The 22875-nt window shown below is 39.8% G+C and overlaps 1 protein-coding gene across 12 annotated transcripts in view; it reads right to left on the bottom strand.

Moving 5' to 3' along the window:
- Positions 1–22875, bottom strand: part of AGAP1 (ArfGAP with GTPase domain, ankyrin repeat and PH domain 1) — a 489058-nt gene that overhangs the window by 196038 nt on the left and 270145 nt on the right. The gene's annotated exons all lie outside the window — the stretch shown is intronic.

A 22875-nucleotide genomic window follows, 5' to 3' on the forward strand; every position in this document is an offset into this window, starting at 1 on the left:
TTAGGAAGACCACTTGAACAGAAGCTTTTTTTGGCAGACATGTTTGGTACCTACCCCTCCCCTGGACAGCCTATTATTTCACAAATGGATGCTTTTTGCTGCTTGCTCTGTGCAAGCTTCGATAAAGGGGGGAAGAAAAAGAATACTGGATCTTTAACCAGTTCCCTTGTGGCCCCCTCCTTTTTCTGTTGGTAATATTTCTGTCATTCTGCCAGGGTGTATGGTACAAAGGGTTACACTTTAATTGAGCTGTCAGCATCTCCAACAATCCTATAAAACTCCGATTATGCACGGCAGGGTTAGTGACACACTTGTTATTGTGGATGCCCTATTTGCTAAACCCAAACCCTCCCCTCACAGGTCACATAACCCAAGCGACCTTCCTGTCATTAGCCGCGTCTATTCCTACCTCACTGCTGTGAAAATCACACAAGCGAAGGCTTCAAAGCCCTTGCCAGGACTGAATTCGACCAGGAGCTAATCACCCACAAATCCAGCTCAAATGGCAATAATTGGCTAAACTGCTCACCTCTCCAGAGCTCAGCAGTAATTTGGGATAATAAAGAAAAGAATTATTCAGCTAACTGCCCTGAAATGTATGCTTTGTGACCGACACACTTCACATTTTAATAATGATGGACACAAAATCCAATTTAATACAGCATCTACTGAATAACAAAACCAAGAACATTGATGGAGAAAAGGAAGATTTTTTTTTTAAATTATGCCCCATATTATTGTAAAGAAAGGGTTCACACATCACGTTGTAAAGTTTTGGGACCAAGAAGGTCTCCATGAGCAACCCTCAGAAACTCTGAACTATGATAAGATTTTTTTTTTAGTGTCCCATGTTAAAAATAATTTCTCTGAGCTGCTGTATATCCTTAATCCTTTGCAAGAGAAGGGGGAATAAAAGGGGAGAAAATTTCTCTGCTAGGTACCTGACAGATACAGGTACCTTCTTGATTGTTCTAGATAATATTATTTCTGGTTGCCTCGTTTTTCCTTCCTTTCACTGCCTTTCCTCTCAGCACCGGGCCCTCCGCACCGGTGACTGCAGCATCGATGCTCAAAACCTGGGGGGTGACACTGGCTCAGTTGTTCCACGACTGACCATCACCCAAGGACTTAATGAACTGGCTCAGTGGCACAAAGATGCTCAATCACTCTCCCTTCCGCCCGACCCCTGCTCCCCCATCGAACCTCCCCTAAGGCCAGCAATTAAAAAACAGCAACAATTCCATATTCTGACTTACAATGGTGCCGGAATATACTGTCTTCTGTGCCTGCATGAGAATTCCAATACTGTACAGCCAGAGGAACACGCATTGAAACAGTAATTTCCAGTAGACACAGGATGTTTACATTTAGGCACCTACCATACTCTGGCCATCACACTTGGCAAAAGGAATGGTATTTTAGACACTTATGCTTATTTTAGGGCATAAGTACTACAGAGCATTTCTTTAATTATGGAAATTCATCATACTTAGAGGCCAATTTATTTTCCCTAAATGCGGGTAATGTTGTTGCGCTGATGCCATACACAGAACCTGGAAGAAGACCAGCCAATAACCAATTGCCAAAATGAATGAGAAACAAGTGGCAGTAACCTGGCAAAATCTATGCCCAGAAATGGAAATGTGTGAATATAGAACACCACTTATATGTGTGTGTGCATGCACTGCACAAGCTTGCACATGTACATACAATGAAAACATTTTCCAAACACAAAGCAGGAAAAAAAAAATCACAAAAAGCACATCTGCAAAAGGAGATGTAGGTGTGCTAGCAACACATTCAAATAGGGTCAGCCATTCAAATGGCCCAGTCGTCATTAGGGCTAAGCTGATCACCATGTCTCAAAGTTCATACAAAAAACCTGCCGAAATTCAAAACGGAAAAGGGCAGGGAGACTCTACTGAGCCACAGTTGTATTTTGTTTAACTTGACCATTCAAAAAAATCGGAACTTCTCAAACGAGGATGAGTTTTTACAGAGGACGCATCATATTTTCTGAATGTCGGATTCATTTTTCTTTTTTGTGACTTTTCCATAGCCTGATTTGGGGGTGGGGAGTGCAATATATATTTATTTTTGTGCTTAGGAAAGAAGAATTAGCTTATAAATGCAACAGAGAAAAACTAGCAATCTAAAATGATACACTATTAATGAAAAAGGATGAGAAATTACCAAGTCAGCTACCAGAGAGAACACACACTGCTCCATGAGAACAACAGAAAGGCAGCTGAAAAAGGTAATGCAGTTTGTAGGTTAAGCAACTCTCTATATATGTGAAATACATGCATACCACCTTTGGCACTGTATTATACTTGCAGGTGCAAACTATCTTTACAGAAAATCGCAGGAAAAATATTGTATTTCCTCTTCAATAAGAGAAAGATTTTTTAATTAATGACAAATATTTCTGGATAGTACTGTCAGACAAGTATGTGTTGAGAATGTTATAATTTTCAGAAGAATATGAAAATATTCACAACACAACCACACCAAGATTTGAACTTAAAACCTTTCCAATATAAAGCAGTCACTCCCACAAGGCTCCAAGTCCTTTGGTTAATATCAGTTTGAATTCGTAGGTGATACTAATATAGATTCCACTAAGTGAACAGTGTAAGCGAATGAAATAAGAAAATTTGAGATAAACCTGTGGTAGTTTGAAAAAATGCAATTTGCCTTCCTGGCATAAACAAAAAGTGATGATGATCAAAATGTCATATATTAGCTATTTGCTCTCCCTATTAAAATGACACTTTTTGATATGATAGCAGGAAGTAAAGCAAACAACTTGTAAAGCAAGTGGTAACAATAGAAAGGAATCCTATTCTGAGCTTCTGGTGACCAGAGTTAAAATCCCAGTGTGCACCTTCTTAGAGTCCATCACAAGGATGACAGCTGGGGAGAGAGGGTGGAAATCAAGGAACATTTTTTACTCCTGTTCCCCAAACCCGGGACCCCTTCAGAGGGCCAGCCACACTGCACCTGAGGAGGGCAGACAATGCATATGGGTGAGTTAGCTCTGATCAGAGAATCATAAGGTTACACGGGATGACAACTGTTATCCAGTCTAACCTCTTATTAAGAGTTAGGATTTGTTGTGTCCAAACCATTCAGAACAGATGGCTATGCAGCCACCTTTCGAACACATCCAGCAAAGGAGTTTCCATGGCAAGGCAGCCTGTTCCATTGTCCTACTGTTCTTACAGTTAGAAAGTTTTTCCTGAGATTTAATCTAAATCCACTTTTTTTGGGGGGGCAGCCTTTCACGTATCACCCCTTCCCCTAATCTCCTTCTTCCAAACTAAACATACCTAGCTCCTTTAGCCTTTGCTCAGATGTAGGCCCTACCAAATTCACGGTCCATTTTGGTCAACTTGATGGTCATAGGATTTTAAAAACCATAAGTGTCACGATTTCACCTACTTAAATCTGAAATTTCATAGCATTGTAATTGTAGTGATTCTCACCTAAAACCAGTTGGTGGGCTAAAAGGGTGTTTGAAGGGGTGGTTGTGGGGCTGCTAGCAGTGGGGATGTCTTCAGAGCTACGCAGTGGTAGAGCAGTGGCTGCTGGCCAGAAGCCCAGCTCTGTAGGCAGAACCACGGCCAGCAGTAGCACAGGAATAAGAATGGTACAGCACCACCACCCAGCTCTGAAGACAGAACAGAAATAAGGATGACAACACTGTGACCCACCTACCATAACCTTGCAACCTCCCTGCAACTCCCTTTTGGGTCAAGTTAGCCAGACTATGTTCAAAGATGCCTTTTAACAACTCAGCCTTAAACAATGAAATAAATTTAAAAAAAACAAACAAACACCACAGGGATTTACATACTATGTCAGCAAGTTAAAAAGTGTATTACTGCTTTAATGTTCTAATCTCTTGAGATATAATCCTTTCTATGGAGTATAATTCGTGCCACATTTGCTTCCATAGATATTATGGTTCATTCAACAATTAACAACTGGTACAATCTTTTAAGAATAAAGGTTTTTAGGGAAAGGTTGGGATAGTGGTTGGACTTATTGTACTTGTGCGGATTCCATATTCCTAGTTTTTTTTTTTTTTTTTTAACAAATATCCACTCTCAGAAAATCACTTAACCATACATTTCAGTTTCTTTGACATTCAGATCTGAGCCATAAAGCCATGTATTTTAGTAAAAAAAAACCTACCAACAACACAATTATTTAAAACGAAATTTAAACAGTTAATTGCTTTTCATTCAGCAAAATAACTCATAAATGCAGCCATTTAAGTGAAAATTTAAGTGGTATTTTCTATATAGCACTTTCACTATTTATGCTAAGATAAGAGTAGTGTGCCAGAAGACATTACAGCTCAGCACTTATTTGCCAGCTTTCGTAAAGGGACTCATTCGATCTATCATTCACACAAACAGTAACAAATGGCCACTAAGCAATTAACTGCCATAATGGTATGTGTTCTCATTCCTGGACATGAAGCAACATACTGCACGTACTGTATTTAGAAATACTGAGTTAAGTGTGAAGAGGAATTTTTAGTGCCCTATCAGTAACACACTCAACATATTAGATCCTTACCCGTGCCAAAAATGAACAATGAATTTGATCCTTCTCAAACATGACAATCTCTAACTTTAAAGCCAAGCCTTATAGCAGACCAGATGGCTTACTGGTAACTGGACAATGCTTTCTACCTCTAGATCACTAGTTCAAGTCCAAGCCATATCAGAAAAAAATTAAATTTCCGCAGTGTACTTGAAATGAATTAGTACCCTTTCGAGTGAACATGTATCCATTGCACAAAGCACTACATCTAGTAATCTTGTTAGCAACATCAACAAACATGGCAATAAATACTTTTTAAAATTTTTTTCCAGAAATGAAAATATCATTCAATTCCTGGCACCACCACAATTCAGCCTTTTTGAAACACCAAGTCTCTCAACTTTTTGCCAACCTCATGGCAAATAAGGGGCCATACCTTGGTGTCCAGTAAATGGCAGTGCAAATCGTAGGTGTGCTACCTCGTGTGACCCACATCAGCTACTGAGAGATGGAATAGAAGTATTTGCGCATGCAAAACTGGAAGTATTTTAAAAAGGAATTGTATCAGAAAGTTTAAATAATCCAATAAGGGTCTTTGAGAGTCCTAAGGCAGGTGCTTTTGCCTGTAAAAGCAGACATGTATCTTACTTTAATTGGTTGCGCCTTCTGTAAGCAGAGAGGTGCCACACTTAATGATATTTTTAGATTGGCAAGTGAAGTGATGCAAGCGGCTAGTATGATTTAAGAGACCCTTGATTTTCTTCATAGGACATTACTCCTTCCTAAAGGCATGTCTGGAAGACCCAAGGCGTTTGTAAGTTGTAAGAAAAACACTGTACAAGAGAAAGAATTTGAAAGGGACTTAAATGGAATTTTGTGCAAGGTTACTTAACCATGGAAAGGATGTATTGTACAGCGTTAAAAAACTTAAGCAGTTCTTTTTTTTTTAATTAAGTGACCAGCTCTGGACAAAATGAAAGGCCATTTTTTAAACCACCTCCTCCAACTTTTTATGGATGGAGAATGTGTTAAAAATATATAAATAAAAATGCAAGGTACCCAGAGTGCAGCTAATGGGATTTGACGCTGGCTTTAATTTTAATGAAGAAAGTTGCCAGTAGCAACAAAACTGTCAGCAGCAGCCAAGCACCATTAATAAAGACCCAGACAACATTAGTGGCACGGCAACAGTACAAAAGGTTCCCCCCCCGGTTCACGCTGTGCTAAATTGGCTGCCCAATTTTTCTTAAGTGTCCATACTATTTAGAAGACAATTTATTAATTTTTGTCATCCATTGTCAGTTGACAGGCCATCATTTTGCATCCCGAATTTTAGATGAAAACTAATTGAAAAGACTGGCAGTATTTATGAGGGGTATTATTTGTCAATTATAGCTGCTGATGATACTTGGTCTTACCAACTTTAAAAGCCCCGTGCTCGGGCGTGTCAGACAGACATTTTTTGCAATAGGCGTGTCAGACATTTTTTGTTATTTAAATGTTGGTTCTATGAAAGTGACAAAACAAACAAAAACCCTGCAATTACCTAATCAATTCACAGGGCTCATCAAAGAAGAGGGACAAAACTGTCCCTTCAACCCCAACCGTAAGTTTCACTGAAATAAGTGAAGAGAAATGAGCTAATGGAGTCCAATAGCATCATAGAGTTTCTCTTAAAACTCTTAATTACCTGAAATAAAAACTTTTCTTTGTTATTCATAGAAAAAAATTAGAAAAAGGATATCCTTGGTGATGAAATAATCCCCCTATAATGATTCAGATTTACAGACTTCGCTTGTTTTTCTGACGTAGCGCTAATCTATACAAATTTCCAAAAAGATGGATCTTTCTTTCTGACCACCTGCCATAGTCCTATTCAAAGCATTTGGCTGTGAAGGCATTTGCGCAGGCCCAAGCATAGCAACTGAACGTCACAAGGTATCAGCTCTTAAGAACTCCTCACTGCAACCACCTTCATACCCCTACCTCTCCAATTCAACATTTCAAAGGTGATGTTTTAAAATTCAAAGCAATGTATAGATTACAGCTTTACGTCAGCTGAACCTTTGCATCCCAAAGGCTCTTGGCTCTAAGGTTTCGTAAGAGTAACCAGCTAAGTTCCTGCTAAGCGGTATGGCTGCACACCTTCCCATTAAGCCCCGCACAGAGGCCCAGGTCTGCCGTGGGGAGAGGTGCCTCACCCCAATGTCCTGAAGCTGCTGTAGCCGGAGGGAAACACACCTCTCTGTCGTCCTCAGCATGGAGCTGCTGTGTCTGGGGCAGCTCTGTGCTGGGGCCAGTGGGAAAGTGCAGCAGGTCTGGCGCCTAAGCAGGAGGGACCATGGAGCTGGACCTGCTGGCTGCTTCCGGGGCGCAGCACAGAGCCCCAGGACAGGCAGGCCCCAGGCAGCCTGCCTTAGTGATGATGGCCAGGAGCCATCCAGGTAAGCCCCAGCCCCAAACCCCTGCCTCACCAGGAGCCCCCCAATCCAGAGTGAGCTCCTGCACCCCAAATCCGCAGCACCCCCTTTCCATTTCACTAGTGCAGAAATGAGTCCAAGGAATTTAGTGACTTGGGCAAAGTCACAAACAGTCTGTGGCAGAGTCATGATACACCGTCTCCCGAGTTCCGGCCCAGTGCATTAACCACACCACGATCTTCTCTCAGTCTTGTCGCCATCCTACTATACCCTTGCCTCATTTTTGGAGGGGTGGCAAAATTATTATTTTGTTTAAAATCTGTTCTAGTAAGTGGCACACCAACATATTCTGCTCATTTCCTAAGGTAATACCAAAATGGCTTCTAAAACATCCTGGCTACATATTTTGATTACTACAGGAAATTAGAGACTTCCCACAACCAAAAAATGGATTTCACTTTTCTACAAGAAAACTTACATTTTTCTCTGCTGCCATTATGGCAAAAATGGGATTTGTACAACAGGACTATTTTATGGATGAAATTATACCCAATCTGAATTTACAGAATGTTAAAATATGCTATCTATCTATCGATAGATATAGATAGATACCCATCTCCTAGAACTGGAAGGGACCTTGAGAGGTCGAGTCCAGTCCCCCACCCTCACGGCAGGACCAAGTACCATCCTTTAATAAACTATATTTTATTAAACTGAAAGTACTGAAGAGTAACGTTGCACTACTACCATCTGTTGATAGCTAAGTTACATCAGCACAATGAAAAAGTCTGATATGTCAATCTTTTCCTACAAAGATTATCTAGAAAAACATTTTATCAGTATCATTTTCTTCTCCTACCATGCACTAGTACAATTAAGGGTGCATCCGTACTACTATTCCATTGCCTTTCTTCAGCATATCGCCAGTTCGGTCTTAAAAATTGGTTTTGGCCTAAGATTTGGGATAATTTAGATTCGTGACCCATAATTTTAAATGCGAGAATCTATTCCTCATACTTTCCTAGAAATGGCAGAGTTGTGTTTCTGTCACAAAATAGCTCCCTGCTCTTCTCTAGACCTAGCTGTCTTTTAAAAGTGTGTTAGGAGTCTGTTCTGTAACTGGTGTTCTATGAGATGTGTTGTTTGTGTCCATTCCACGTTAGGTGTGTGCGCGCTCGCCCTCATGGACCAGTGCTGGAAGTTTTTTCCTCAGCAGTATCTGAAGAGGAGTGACTCTGGGGCTGTCTGGAGTGGTACCCTCAAGGCATGGTATTATGGACGTCGTGCACTCTCCCACCTTCAGTTCCTTCTTGGCCTCACACAACTGGTAGCGGGAAGACTTGGCCAGCTTGTAGCAAGTCTTTTTGCACCAAGTGATCCGCTGTTAGAAATCTGTGCTGAAACTGGAAGGCCTTTCACCCTATCCTCTGTAGTGAGGAGCTGTGACAATCAATGGAAGGACTTGGTACATTCCAGGTAAAAAGCGAAGGTCTTCCGGACATCCAGGGCATGTAGACGTCTCTCCTACGCTGCCTTGTGAGGCTTGGGGCAGAACACAGGCAGGAATATATCCTGGTTCACATAGAACATGCAAGCCACCTTAGGCAGGAACGCTGGGTGAGGCTGCAACTGGACTTTATCCTTGTAGAAAACCACGTACGGCAGCTCTGAGGTCAAAGCTCTGATTTACGAGACTCAACTTGCCAATGTCACAGCCCCCAGGAACGCAACCTTCCAGGACAAATAGGAAGGAGAACAAGACCCCAATGGCTTGAAGAATGGACTGATGAGCCTAGAGAGGTTCAGGTTAAGATCCCAGTGCAGACAGGGTCTTGTATGTGCAGTTTCTTATGTTTCTTCCTCAGCCCTGGGGAATAAGAAAGGCACCATGAAACGAGCAATGCCAGAGGGTTGTTTTGCGCTGAAGTGGAAGTGCTCGGTGCCAATCCAATCAGATTGGCTCTGACACTGATCTAAGTGTGGCTTCCATTGGGACAGCCCTCAGTTTAGTCTCCCTAGGTTTCTTTCCGTGATGCTTCGAGCTCCAACAGATCTGACAGCGTTCTTATACGGGATTCTTTCCTAGACACTTCAGACAACTGGAAAGATGGTTACTCTGTATAGGCTCGTCACAGGAGGCACAAGGTTCAGACCAGGGCGTGCCCAGTCCCAGAGAAAGGGAGCCCCTCTGCACTAGGAGAGCGGGACTGTCTATCTACACTAATGCGATTTACAATACTACTGAAGTAATAAACTAAGCCGGAGAGAAAAAACACCAAGCACACCTTGCTGAGGCAAGAAGAGATGTTCCGGCGAACATCATGGGCAGTAAGAAGAAACTGAGGGGGCGCGGCACCATCCATGCTCCTTATACTAGCACATAAGTGCGCTGCACCAGAGGGCTCTAGAGCACAGCCCGATGGAGACCACGAAGGGAAAAATCTCTGGCATAGAGCACACGGCACGCACACGTGGAATGGACTTGAGCAAGCACTTGAACTGAATTTGTGTTCTGGTAGCCAGCAAAGCTAATGATTCTGAACATTTTGTAGTCAAATACAAATACTAGAACCCCAGCACAAAAGAATAACTGGCACATGCGCCATACAACTTCAAACCCTTCTGGGAAAGAAGCCTCTCTCCTCAATTTATTATTTCTCATTCTGCCCAAAGTAATATACCTAAGGAATACTTATTTTTGGTAACTTACAGAGGTTAAACACAAACAAAACAGGATCTGCACAAAGTTCCTCTCCTTACTGATACAAATTAAGGAGAACACCCCACAGCAGGTTGTTCCTACTAATGCACTTGGAAAGAAAGTCAGGTATCTCCAACGAGAGGCAGGCAGAACATTTGTGGGTAAAAGAAAACATTGAGGTTTACTAGTAAACTTCTCATTTGGACTCACTTCTAAAACCATGCTGCAGTAAGTCATATCTGATTTTTTTAACTGAACTAACCAGCAAAATAAATTAACCACCACTACAATTGAAAGAGGCACAGTACTAGACACAAACAGCAAGTTCAGTTCAGTTCAGGTGAATGTGTCTCATATGTTCCAATGTTTAGCTATGAATGCTGAACTTTTATTAAAAAATCCAAATCTCATCTATATTCTGCTTATCACATTGATAGTGTGAGACCCAGACTTAAAGCTAAATATGGTCCAATAAATTGTCTTGTTCATACCTTCCTTTTATTACTCAACTACAGAGAAGGGTACATGAAATTCCACTTTCCTAGACTGCACCATATACACATTTTTGCATAACTGAAGATGTTCAGCAACAAAACACTGGTAAAATTCAGAACAGCTAATTTTGTTCCTTATGCATGTTGATACTCTGGAGTGCAGATCAGTCAACATAAGAAATATGATGATTGCTATGGCAGAATAGCTGTACTATTGTTACACTTATTTGGTCAACTGGTAGCTTATTAGTTGTCTCCTCTTATCACAGAATATAATTGGTTTGTTGTGTCATCAGCAATCGTCCAGTCAAACTACAGTCTTGAAGAAAGTTAAGAACAGACTACTGTTTAAACACTCGGTAAAATTACCATGTGGAACACTCACAAATGCTGAAGGAAGGTTTTCTGTTGCTCAATTCCACAAAGGATTGTCAAAGTCAAGCTAGAAATAAACGTTACAGCCAACATTTTGAGGGAGAAGAAAAGATTTACCAATCTACTTAAAAAATGAATGGCAACCATAGGGGAGCACGACTTTACAGACTTTCAGAAGAATCAAATCCTCTCCCGCATCAGGAGATTCAGGTACAATATTCTGGTGTTCCCACCCAGAGTAAGAAGAAACAGCACTGATCACAAGCCGGAAAGTCAATATTACAAGACACAGGGGCCTTTTCTTCTCTCTCCGTTAATTCAGAAACTCTAAATGAGCAGAAAACCCCCAGTGTTGTTTCTGAAAGCTACTCTTCTCCAGCAGGTAAACCTGCCTAAAACCAACTCAGTGCCATGAACCTACTGTACTCACAGCATGAAAGCACCCTTTCTTCAATACATCTATAGAAGGACAGTGCTTTGATAGAGTAAGCCATTTGACACAGAAGTCCCCTTAATCAGGTCCAGCAAGCAGATACCATCCACCTTGTATGTTTTGAAAACACATGTCCAAAGTGTGTACCCCATAAGCAAACTAGTCTGTCCCACAATATGAGAGAGATAAGGTCACCAAAATAAATGGTGTAAAATCTCATTTATTTTCTCTGTATTGTTATAATGAATTGTATGGCAGAAGGAATTAAGGGTTCTTTGTAAGTAGCCTAACTTTCTGAAGGAATGCACTAGTGCTACATCTACCTTTTTAACCTCTTTGTTGCAAAGTGTCAGCAGTATCTCAGAGCTGTAGAAAGAAGCTAACAAACAGAAGCTGCTCTGCAAGCTATCGGTGGTCCAATCTGGAGTTCACTTTTACGTAAACTCCTACTGCTAATTCATCATCCAAGCACCCGACAGCTAGGCTGATTGTGAGCCTTATAGTACAATAAGGGGCTCCGCTGGCCACCAAAATCAGCAAAAGGGGGGAGGGGATGATGGGCACAGTCCTGGAGAAGGCCTAAGATAAGTGCTAGCTGTCAGTGCAAGGACAAAGAAGGGCAGGCCCTGGGGAGAGAAAGGAGATAAAAAAAATCTCGACAACTGCTTTATCTGATGAGGGTTATGGCTAATTAATTATAAACTCAATTACCTAACCCTTACTTCAGCAGTCTCTATTCATTAAGAGATAAAACTTGACTGACTGCTAACTTTCTCTTGCACACATGCACACAGCATGCTTACTTCCAATTTGCACAGGATTTTAACACACAATTTCTTAAAGAAGATCTCCCAAAGCATTCATACCTGTCAACTTCTCCTTCAGAGGATGGAACATTTCTCTTTTTTTCCTTACCACCCAAAGCACCCTCTGTTGCACAATGGGAGGGCGATGCTCCCATGCTGTGCGCTGCCATTTAAAAGCAAAAACCAGACATTAAACAATAGACATTATGGACATCAAAGCCCTCTTTCACAGCTAAGTTTCTGCCTTTGTGGGAGTCTGATCTATTCCACTTTTTAAACTGGGCTTTAATTTGGGGGGGCTAAAAGTTTGGCCCAATCAAGTGCAACTAAGAAATGAACACTTAAACCCGTAACCAAGCTAACATTCACTAATATTCCAAACTGGATTTTTCACATCACATGTTGACAGTTTCTATTTTATTTTATTTTATTTTATTTTATCACTACCTATAAATTCCTGGGGTGCCTGGCCTTTCCTGCCTAAGTTCTTATCCCCTTGTCTGGTACTTGACATCAGCTCTAACAGCCTAGAAGCAAAATCCACTTCATTCAATGAAGGCTCTGCTTAATCTCTTTTCCAAAGACTGCAGGCAGACCTGGTTTTTCTATCCTTTCTGAAAAAGTGAGCTCCTCAAGTCTGTGTGTCATTCTGCTTGCCCTTTGCTGTAGCTTTTCCATTTCTATAGTGTACTTTTCATGATAAGGTGACCAGATCTATACGGTATTTCACTGTCTCACTGCTCCATTTTATAGCAGAAGAAGAATTTCTTCCAATTTATAGTATATATGAAAACTTATTTGTGTAGCCAAGCATTTTGGTTTGACTTTTTAAATTGCTGCTAAGCACTATTAGGAAGGTAGTAAGAGTGGGTGTAATTCAAGAGTATATGTATTAATCCAGAGTTATTTTAAATTACATTCACTATTCACGTTTGACCACAGGCTCTTTTCATGACCTTGTTTACACTCTGTTGCATCAGCCACATTTCTTCCTACAAGCCTTCACATGCTTGTGCACTACAAAATATATATTTTAAAATAACTTGGAGATTAAATATTTTACATGTGGATCTCTCTCTCCTTTCTCAATGTTACATTAATACAATCGAAAACCAGCCTATAGTGACTTTGTTCAAAAATGTTTGGTGGGTTTGTTAGGCATGATTTCCATTTTCTGAATCCATTAAAATGATACTGTCAAGTTAAAACTATTTTTAGTAGAAGTAAAACATTTTTACCCATCACCAAGACTTCATATTAAAACAAATAATTTAAAAAATGAGAATTACTTTTAGCCATTAACAGAATATTTGCTCTTTTCCAGCACAGTCATTTTCCATGCAATTTTAGTGTTCTCACGCACTACAGTGGTGCAACGGCAGAGTTGCAAACACTACATGAGAAAGGTGAAATCCAAGACACTGTTCATGAAGCTATTTCCATCAATCCTAAATGTTTGTCAAAATCATTGTTTGTTGAGTATTCCCTCTGCAAATTCAGTTCTGGATCAGTTTCCCCTTTGTAGAGTACAGATTCAAGCAGTGAACTTTTTCACTCACTATTTCACAGTCTCTATTTCACTCACTTCCCATTTGGTTTGCCAGCATCTCCATTTGGTGACCTCAAGGACTTTCTACAAAGCTCACCTCTTTCCAGAGAAGGAGATGAAGACAGTCTGCTGCCGGGAAGGTTTTCCAGAGGTTAATTTTAGAAGAATTATTTTACACATTTGTATCAAAGTTGGCATTATGTGTATTTACTGTACAGAGAGCACAATATAGACAATTGCAAAATCTAAATAAAATAAAACAAGGATTTACTATTTGCTTCATCCTTTAGAAACGTGAGGAGAAAACCTTGGCTTGATCTCTTATCAGTGTTCAAGCAAACTAATGTCTTGAGTATCTTTTCAGATGTAACAATCTTGAGTCTCTTTCCCGTGTTTCTTTATTTCCACCTTTCGGAAACACATCCTCTCAACCTCATGAATTAACACCTCTTAAAATATAACCTTGGATATCTCCAAGATCTACTCTCAACAACTGTGTGTGCCTTAAGATGAAAAACATGGGTAGCAATTTTGACATGTTCCACATAACTTTTCTGTAACCTTCATCTGTGCTTCTTTAAATTAATCTTTGCATATTCACCTCATTTTCTTGTTCATTCCTCATTTTTCTTGATCACATTTTTAGCATTTAGTAAATGTAGTAATATCTTTATCTTTCAATAATTTTCCTTTGTTATTTTATTATGTTCAGTTTGACCCAGAATTCTACTATTCACATAAAATTTGATCTACTGAGTTTCAGCATAGTTTTATTTTGGTCTTCCCAACTATTTAGATCTTTTTACTTCTAAGCTATAAATACATACTGTGCCTCAAATGCTTTTTCATGTTTCATTTTCTACATAGCATTATATTTTAAAACCCAAAATTCAAAAAGTATAAACCTGTACTATTTCCCCTCATCTATATCACTGTTTACTTCCATCACCTGGTGTGTTCTACGCTGTTTAGGTAACTGACATTTTTTATTTTTTGGTTTGATCACAGTTCTGTACATCATGTTACTCCTCCACATCACAAACCAATTTTCAAAGTGCCCTCAGATTCACAAAAAAGATGATGGAAAAGCACATTTTTAGGGTTCTTTGACCTCAATATATATCATTAATTTAATACATTGGGAAGAATCCGTTCCTCTTCTCTGACCTTTAACAATGCAATAAAAAGTCCAGTAGTTAAGAGCAATCCCTTGCAAAGATAAAATATATTTCTCTTCAGTCTTTCAAGTCTCTCCAACCAGATTTTATTCTCTCTGACTACCAAAGTCTCTCGTTCCTAACATGCATGGATCTCCATAATATTCACTGCACTCCAGCAGTGTTCTGACCTCAGGTTAGTAGGTTCACCAATGGCTACAGAGAAGTTCATAGCCAGAATTCAACCTCGAAAGCTTTGTAAGTTGTTTGGGAGAAGTGATTTTTTTAAACTTCCAAAATATTAAGTTCTTTACCTCAACAGAAAACAAAGAATTAAGTGAAGAGCAGGAAGAGAGAGGCAGGGGGCAGGCCAACATCAAGCAAATTTCTTCTGAAAGTTGACCATGTAGACATTAGTTTCAAAACAAACAGAACTATGAAGAAAACAATGTGCATTAACCCCACCACTCACCCTGTTCCCCTTCCCACCCCACTGACAATATTAAATAGAGAGAGACAACTTCTCCCATTTATCAATACAGAAATTATTCACCCAAAGTTTATCATCTCAGGTAATTTGATCAATACACTCCACCTTTATAGTACAGTTGTCCTTGTGAGCAAAGCATTTTGCATTTTATAGTGAGAGGGTTATTATGAAGGCTATTCACAGAGAAATTCTTTGCCGTTAAAGTTTTTCCAATTAACTACATTTACCATCATTTAAGCCATAAAATGGTGGTTAAATTCCATAGGGCAGAGTAGCACTAGTAGCTGTTTAGAAGTCTCTTAGCATAGATTTGATTTAAAAAATACATTTTTTAAAATTGAAACTGAAGATTAACCATGCTAACCGTGCGAGTAAGACCCATAAAATACCAGTTAAATACACACAACATGTATGAGTCAGAAGAAAATACTTTGCAAAAATGCCAGAGAAGTTTGAAAGAGTCTACAATATAGAGTCCCTTCTAAAAAAATCCTTCACAATCATATAATTTTGGCACTCTTCAATAATTTTTCCTTTTGTGAGTTTTCAAATCTCTGTGAAGGGTCATAAATATGTAATCTAGTTCAGCTATGAATGCCCATCATTTATCTTTCTATTTTCCATTCGTACGTACGGAATATGTTTATGAAATGGGAACAGCGGGAAAAGTCACTCAATACTCTGGATTTTTCCATGGGTTTCTCATGCCACAGGTATACACTACATACTACTTTCACTAATAATCGGTACAGCATTTAAACAAAGAATTTCAGATGCCAGAGAACAGTGTATGAGCAACAAATTACTGCAAATAGAAAACAATGGATTATTGGAAATGTAAGCACAATAAGTACATTTGCAAGATCGTTATCACCACCAAATGAAAGAACTTCTTTTAAAAAAATGGATTAAAAATAATAATGATTCCTTGTGAGAGATCTTCAGAACAAACTAGTTCACTAAAGTCACATCAGCACTTTTAATTGGCCCTTGTTGGCCAATAGAAGGAGACATTTGCAACTTTTCCCAAGAAATTATATTCTAAATCCTTCATGAGGTGGACCTTGTCCTTTTCACAGGAAACTTGATAGCAGTCTTTAGTATTCACTGGCATAATTAGGACTGCAGTTAATTTCATTAAATTCTCTTGCTGCTAAATGAAGCAGATTATGAGACATCTTTTATTGCAAGGCGTGAAATTACAGCCTGTCAACTGCCAATGGTAGAGTAAAACTAATGAATTACAGGGTAAATAACACCAGAATTAACCAGCCAATTTAACATAGCACAGAACAAAGTCATTTTTACTTTGAGCTCTAACGAACAACACCGACAGGATATCTGCTTAGCTCAGATAAAAAGGGAAAGTGTTTCAAGGATCTTCAGGAAACTAAATAACTAGGGCAAAGCAATAGTTACTATTGGTTAAACGTCTTAAAACATAAAGCTAACAACACTATAACAGATTATATTTCGCACGTCTGAAAATCATGGAAAGTAGCACACACCTACCGGTCACTATTAAAATATTTAGAAGGTTGGTTTTCCACATAGCTAATGTTATTGTAGCATTTCTTACAGCGGGAGTATGAAACAGAGAAAATTAGGAAATTAATTGTAAATATTGTAACCAGTTTAATGGGGACAAGTGAATGGGGCACACACAATGTAGCTAACGAACAGTTGGTGAGAAAATGCAACACCAAATTATAAGTTTAAAATAAAAGGAAATCACCAACTAACATTATATACATGCTGACGCCCAAATTAGCATGCTATTGATTAACATGAACTCACAAAGTGCATGTTGCTGTCTCAGCAACATCACCGCTATCTTTATTCTGCTCCTCTAATGGTGTCAGCCTCCTACCTTTCTTCTTTGTTCCCTTTGTACAGGGGGAACATGTACCCTGTACTTAAACACCCGTGGCTGGCCTGCGTCAGCTGACTTGGGCTCGTGGGACTTAGGCTGAGAGGCTATAAATTGCAATGTTGGGATCAGGATGGAGGCTGGGCTCTGGGACCCTTCCCCCTTCATGCATGGCTTGCAAAGTTTTAAAATGCCACTGTACTGGTACAACAACTACCATCACTACCAGCGTCCAACCTTTCTTTGAGCATAATGGAAGGGGTGTAACCAGTCGGCAGCACATATATGCCTGGAGATATAATAGCAACATGTTCACCAATGTTTTTTATAATCTGGATAATGCCAGTGCCCAGATACCAGGGGGAAACTTGAACAGATCTAAAAACAGTCATTGTGACAAGATATCGTTGTGGCCAAGAGCTCACCAGGATTCAGAAAGGAATTAGACACAAAGGCAAATAAAGAAGAGTTACACAACTATGAAAACACGGAACAGGATTTTACAAGGCGCGCACACTTTCAAGCTCAAGGGTTAAGGCCAACCTCTAATTACTGGGGAGTGAGAGAAGGAAATTTTCCCAGTAGGCAAGTTACCCCACAACTGCCTATTGGAGGTTTCTATGCCTCCCTCTGAAACATGTAGTGATGGCCTCTGTCCATGACATCACATGGGGCTAGATGGACCGCTGCTTTGATCCAATAGATTAATAAATCCCCCCCTCCTCCACTTTTCCTCCTTCTCCTGGGATTTTCTTCCTTTTGCCCCATTGAAGCTTTGGGTGTTTAGCCATGTACAGATTTTTAACAATTAACATCTGTTGAGGGCAGGGGGCAGGAAGGGATGGAAAGAAGAGGAGAGCAAACAGAGGAAGTATTGCAGAAAAAGAGGGGAGCCATCTCATGGCTCTGCATGCCCTTCCATCTACTCTCCACAACTTATAGTCTCTGTCCAATATACATTTCAACAGTTTAGCTTCAATTGATTAAAAAAGCAGCTGCAAGTGATCTTTGGAGTACCTACCCATTAACAGCGATCTACTTCTACCTGGAGGTTCATCTCCACATTCCAGGCCTGAAACCCTCAGCACCTCTAGTATCGTGGCCTTATGGTGTTTATGTAGGATTGCCAGGTGTCTGGCATTGGCCCGGACAGTCCGGTATTTTCTGTTTTTCTTGGATGGAAGGCTGCTTGGGACATTCTTCCCCTGCCACATCTGGCGGGGGAAGGGAGCGTGGGGATTTAAAGACACAGTGACTCTTCTTTTTGTGCAGGTTTTTTTTGGGGGGGGCTCTAACTTTTGTTCCCCATTTTGGGGGGGGTTTTTGGCTCAACAAGTTTGGTCCCTTTTTTTGCCTGGGCTCAACTCATTTTTTCCTGCCATCTTTGGTATTTTTTGTGAAAGTATCTGACAACCTTATGTTTATGAGCACCTCAGTAATTTATTATTCCTCCCCACAAAATTTAAAATGGCCCTCCCATTCATGTTCCTGTTTCTTTTTCCCCCTCCCATCTTTAACTTTAAAAGCTGACAATTTTTTTTATAAAAACCTGTAAAGCCTCCTTTTTTCCCTTCTCCTACTAATCTATCTCCTGGTGAAAAGTCTCTCTACCAGCAGTGAAGCAAGTGGACACACACAACCCATTTAGTAGCCCTTACTGGTTGCTTCAGGAGACCTAGTTTGGGGCTTCCCTGAAGCTGGAGGTCTCAGGTTTCCGGACCTGACTAAAAGGCAATACCACTTGTATCTCACCTTCTGTAGATCACTTGCAGTTCTATGTGCTACACGCTCAGCTCAAAATTTTAAAGGGCCCAGAAGCTGTGAACGGGTAAACTGGGATGCATACTTTCATCTTCCATATGCTGTGGTGGTAATCACCATAATTCTCGGAGGGGATCACTTGCAGAGGTCAATCCTCACAATTAAAATGTATATGCTGATTTGTTAAAAAAAAATAATGCACAGAGTTTTTTGGTGATTAAACACTTCGTCCCCATTTCATAACTAAGTCAGCTTGTGCCATTAACCTTAACCTTAATCTTTTAAATAAATGTTCCTCTGAACAGAGATAACATGAGCAATTTTGTGAAGGGGATTTCTCCAGAAAGTTAGAAGTGTTCAAAATTGAACCTTTAAAATCCAAACCATCCCACAATTTCAATAGAGACTACTAGAATCTTTGTTCAACAGACCTGCAAAAACCTCAAAAAAGCCAGCTCTCACAGCAGAGATAGGATTCCTGGTAAACTGCCTTCTAGGATTGCAAAAATGGACTCGCTTCTTCATAGCGATGATCAATGCAAACTAATGCACATTAGAAAAAATAATCCTAATTACACATTGAAAACGATGGGGTTTGAATTAGCTGTTACCATTTAAAAAAGATCGCAGAGTCATCAGATAATCCCCTGAAAACACCTCTCAACAGGCAGCATTTCAAAAATGAAATGTTAAGAACATTTAGGAAAGGGATAGGTAAGAGTATCATAATACTACTACATAAATTCACAGAATGCCCACACCTAGAACAGTACTAGATGGACCACTGATCTCACCCTTTATGGCCATTCTTATGTACCACTGTTATCATGCAAGTGCAAATTCTACTGCTGCTAATCTAGTACTATCATGACTGATGAGGACTGGTGGGGATGTACCATACACATCTAAAGGACCAGACCCTTCAAGCCCTGCAAATCCGTGGATATCTGCCTTATATCCATGGACATCTGCACCTCATTTTTGTGCATAGTTACGGATACAAAATTTGAATCTAAAACTCTGCACATTTGCAGATATCTGCTTTATACCTGCAACCGCTCTTTTTGTGGATACGGATGTGGATACACATTTTGTAACTGCACTGAATCCTTGCAGTTCTTTGCCACACGTTGTCTTCGATATTTTGAATACGTTTCAGCGGAGGCACAAATTTCATTCTATTACTGGAAGATGTGTGTAGCAAAGACTACTGGATAGGGCACTGAAAAGCTATGCCTCAATACTTCTAATTTTCCTATACTTTTTCTTCAAGAAATTGTACAGAGAGAATATTTTCACTGAAATCATGCTAACCCCAGGTTTTCCTACTTTTATGCTTTTACAATTCACGTCCTTGGAAGTATTTTTCCAATCGGACCAAAATGAAATTCACAGACTCTGCTCGCATTCTGAGATTCCGAACATATACCTTTTGCTGGAGAATATAAACACTTGTTTGGGCATGGAATGATGTTCTAATTTTGACTTGTTCCTTAGATAATTCAGTGCCTCCAGTGCTTGTTGTTTATTGCAAAAAAGTCATAGAACAAAAAAGTTTGTATTTTAATCACTCATTTTACATAAGGAAGCATTTTGTGTGCTTGACTTACACATCTGTATTTTGAGCCAAATATTCTCATACCTTTCCTTCTACCTGCAAATACATGTTAAACAAAAATGGGAGGCTCTATCACTAGGTGAACTCAATTCATTTATTAAAAACTCTCGATTTCAGATTTCTTTTAAGAATTAAAAAAAAAACACGTTTGGTTTTTTTAGAATTCTATCACAGCTGTGGGTTCCATGTTAACACTGTGCCATTTTAATAAACTTTTCAGAAACGGTCATAAGTGTTGGAGTGAACTCAAAAGACCTCGCAGAATTGCATTTTTTTCCCTGAAATAATCACTCAGGATAGTGACATATTAGGTGTTAATCTAGCTACTTGATTTGTAACTATTCTCCAGTCTGTCCTCTACCCAATCATTTAAATACTGTCATTCATAATAGGTGATATACCATACCATAAACCAACTCATAATTGGACATCTCTGTTCAGTGTATTTTATTTTTGTCCAAAGAATCACAGAAGTCAGAGAAAGAAATGAATTATTTGATCTATCTACAAATGCAGGATTTGTTTCTACAGTACATTTTCCATCCTTCCCTCACCCCTCCATCTACTTCTAAAAGCATAAATTATTTGGCTTCTATTGTTTCCCTACAGAGAATATTTCACAGCCTAACAGATACCGCAGTAAGGAAGATTTTCCTTAACATGTCAAAAGTTTTGATTCCGTATTGTTAACCCACACTTTTGTTTGTATGGCTCAACATTATAAATATAAATAATTCTTTTCCTCGATGTTTGTACCCTTCAGATTGTTGTACAACTTCCAATGACCCCAGCTGTGGCCTACATAAGCCAGACATAATTAGCTCTTTTGATCTTTTAATGTGCGATGTAAATATAACTCATCATGTTGCCTCTATGGATGGCCACAGTGTTTGTTACTACTGCCAGCTAGGAAAGTATCATTTAACTAAAGAAGCCACAGAGATCTGGTTTTGGAGCCAAAACCTTAGGTTCACTCTCATGCTGCACTCACTTAATAGCCAATGAGCCTATTTTATTCAGCTCATGAATTCCTCACAATTTACTAATTTCTCCAGCTGCTGCCAGTCTCTCTCATTTTTCTTGTTTCAACTCCCTCAAATTTAACAACAGTGCTAATATTGAAATTAACTGAAAATTCAGGTGTAATTGGACCACAGCCATAGAAGAGGTGGGCTTTTGCGTATGACCCCAAATAACACGGGCCTGCTGCAAACTCACATCTAACTTGCTGACCTCTGACATCTCTTTCAGCAATACTGCTTTGCTTCCAGGTTTCTCCCTTTTAGCCATTTCCCCTAAAATTTCCCACAGCTTGGCAACCACCAGCACAGCGGCAGTGGTGAATATGCTATTCCAGACAGCTGTGCAACTTTTCAGCAGTGCCATCTAAAGCGTCTCAGAGAAAATCTAGTTAACACAACAGTTCAGAGAAAATCTAGTTAACAGTGCCGTGAATACAGTAGTTTTCTCTCATCATTCTTTGATAGGATAACAAGTCTTATGGATAAGGGAGAAGCAGTGGACGTGGTATACCTAGACTTTAGTAAGGCATTTGATACAGTCTCACATGATATTCTTATCAATAAACTAGGCAAATACAACTTAGATGGGGCTACTATAAGGTGGGTGCATAACTGGCTGGATAACCGTTCCCAAAGAATAGTTATTAACGGTTCACAATCCTGCTGGAAAGGAGTAACAAGTGGAGTTCTGCAGGGGTCTGTTTTGGGACCAGTTCTGTTCAATATCTTCATCAATGATTTAGATACTGGCATAGAAAGTACTCTTATTAAGTTTGCAGATGATACCAAGTTGGGAGGGGTTGCAACTGCTTTGGAGAATAGGGTCATAAATGATCTGGACAAATTGGACAAATGGTCTGAGGTAAACAGGATGAAGTTTAATAAGGACAAATGCAAAGTGCTCCACTTAGGAAGGAACAATCAGTTTCACACACATGGAATGGGAAGCAACTGTCTAGGAAGGAGTACCGCAGAAAGGGATCTAGGGGTTATAGTGGACCACAAGCTGACTGAGTCAACAGTGTGACACTGCTGCAAAAAAAGCCAACATGGTTCTAGGATGCATTAACAGGTTTATTGTGAGCAAGACATGAGAAGTCATTCTTCTGCTCTACTCTGCGCTGATTAGGCTTCAGTTGGAGTATTGTTTCCAGTTCTGGTCACCACATTTCAAGAAAGATGTGGAGAAATTGGAGAAGGTTCAGAGAAGAACAAGAATGATTAAAGGTCTAGAGAACATGACCTATGAAGGAAGACTGAAAGAACTGGGTTTGTTTAGTTTGGAAAAGAGAAGATTGAGAGGGGACATGATAGCAGTTTTCAGATATCTAAAAGGGTGTCACAAGGAGGAGGGAGAAAACTTGTTCTTCCTGGCCTCTCATGATAGAACAAGAAGCAATGGGCTTAAACTGCAGCAAGGGAGGTTTAGGTTGGACATTAGGAAAAACTTCCTGTCAGGGTGATTAAACACTGGAATAAATTACCTAGGGAGGTTGTAGAATCTCCATCTCTGGAGATACTTATGAGTAGGTTAGATAAATGTCTATCAGGGATGGTCTAGAGAGCACTGGGTCCTGCCATGAGGGCAGGGGACTGGACTCGATGACCTCTCAAGGTCCCTT

Source organism: Pelodiscus sinensis, chromosome 7 (assembly GCF_049634645.1).
Source record: "Pelodiscus sinensis isolate JC-2024 chromosome 7, ASM4963464v1, whole genome shotgun sequence".
Taxonomy (NCBI): Eukaryota; Metazoa; Chordata; order Testudines; family Trionychidae; genus Pelodiscus; species Pelodiscus sinensis.